At 41.4% G+C, this 2,010-nt stretch overlaps 1 non-coding gene across 1 annotated transcript; it reads right to left on the bottom strand.

Annotated features, from left to right (window-relative positions):
* Positions 1 to 728: 728 nt before the first annotated feature.
* LOC148846204 (small nucleolar RNA R71) lies at positions 729 to 835 on the bottom strand. The gene has a single exon (XR_016102771.1). It is a non-coding gene; the product is annotated as a small nucleolar RNA R71 (small nucleolar RNA).
* Between the last annotated feature and the right edge of the window lie 1,175 nt (positions 836 to 2,010).

The following is a 2,010-nucleotide window of genomic DNA, read 5'->3' as shown; positions in this document are numbered from 1 at the left end:
ATCTGAACTCAGATCTAAATTGGGTCTGAATTCAAATGTTGCAATCGATGGATGTAGATAAAGGAACCTTGAATAAGATGATTGGTTTAAATCTGCTTTTAGTATAATCGGCTTCATTTATTCATGATAGGATGTAGGTTTTGTATTCCAATACTTCACTTTACATTTTCAGTGTGATAGGATTAGTTATTTATTTTCTTTTGTGAATATTGGCATTTTTATTGCTTTGACTTTAACAGTTTATGACAAGCAGACCTGAACTGGAAGAGATCCTTTACGACCCGGAGATTGAACGGACTCTCCGTGTCCGTTTGAGAGCTGCTAAGCAAGTCAGACAAGAAGCACAAGAAATGGCTGAACAAAGAACTATGATGGATTATGCCAAGCCTACCCTCACCGGGACTGTCTCCAGCATTATCAGGCCAACTATTGCTGCCAATAACTTCGAAATTAAACCGGCCATAATCCAAATGATACAAAATACGGTTCAGTTTTGTGGTATGGCCCATGAGGATCCGAATGCCCATATTGCTAACTTCTTGGAAATCTGTGACACCTTCAAACACAATGGGGTAAGTGATGATGCCATCCGGCTAAGGTTATTCCCATTTTCTTTGAAGGATAAAGCCAAAGCTTGGTTGAACTCATTACCGGCAGGATCTATAGCCACATGGGACGAAATGGCCAGCCGTTTTCTCTCTAAATATTTTCCCCCTTCTAAAACTGCTAAAATGAGGAATGACATCACTATTTTTTTCCAGCAAGAGGGGGAATCTTTATATGAGTCATGGGAACGATACAAGGAGCTGTTAAGGAGAGTTCCTCACCATGGCCTCCCCATTTGGCTGCAAGTGCAGACTTTCTATAATGGTCTTACTGACTCAAATAAGACCATATTAGATGCTGCAGCCGGAGGATCCATAAATAATAAAACTCCTGAGGTTGCCCATGCACTTATTGAGGAAATGGCAGCCAACAATTATCAATGGCATTCGGAAAGGACTCAAACTAGGAAGCAGCAAGGCTTGCATAATGTTGACACTTATACAGCACTAGCTGCACAAATAGGAGCACTCAGTAAAAAAATAGATGAAATGCAGATAGCTGCCATGCATGTGCAGCCTCTTAATTGTGAATTGTGTGGGGGAGGCCACATCAGTACAGACTGCCAAGTTGGCAATCAGTTCAGACCATCTACTGAACAAGTTGACTATGTCAGCAATTCATCAAGACAGCAGGGTTACCAGAGTCACCATACTTTTCATCCAGGATGGAGGGGACATTCAAACCAGTCCTGGCCAAATCAGCATATTTCCAAGCCGTTCCACCAGACTTATCATCAGCCTGAACCGAAATCCAATTTGGAGGAACAGATGACAAAATTTATAGCAGGTGCAGAAACTAGGTTCCAGAACCAGGAAGCCTCAATCAAAAACCTGGAAAACCAAGTGGGGCAATTGGCACAATTAATCTCTTCTAGACTGCCGGGAACTCTTCCAAGCAACACTGAAGTGAATCCACGAGAGCAGGTGCAAGCTATTACCTTAAGAAGTGGAAAAGAGTTGCCTGAGGTAGAAAAGAAGAATTGGGCTGAACCCAAGGCAGAAACAAGCCTTGGAACCAGACAACAGAAGACGGAACAACCAGAAGCACAACAAGGGATGCACCAACAACCACAAGTTCCATTCCCTAATAGGCTGAAGCAACAAAAATTGTAGAAGGAATTTGGTAAGTTTCTTGAAATATTTAAAAGTTTACATATTAATATTCCTTTTGCTGATGCTTTAGCCCAGATGCCACACTATGCAAGGTTTTTGAAGGAATTATTGGCAAACAAAAGGAAACTGGGAGATGTGGCTATAGTTGCATTAAATGAGGAATGTTCTGCTATCCTTCTGAACAAGCTGCCTCAGAAACTCAAAGATCCAGGGAGTTTCACTATTCCTTGTACCATTGGCAGTTTAAAAATTGAAAAAGCTTTATGTGACCTGGGAGCTAGCATCAATTTAA

This window comes from Nelumbo lutea, chromosome 7, assembly GCF_056320005.1.
Source record: "Nelumbo lutea isolate HS-2025 chromosome 7, American lotus-T2T, whole genome shotgun sequence".
NCBI classification, from domain to species: domain Eukaryota; kingdom Viridiplantae; phylum Streptophyta; class Magnoliopsida; order Proteales; family Nelumbonaceae; genus Nelumbo; species Nelumbo lutea.
The sequence above is the reverse complement of the archived record's forward strand: the minus strand, read 5'-3'. Positions and strand labels throughout refer to the sequence as shown.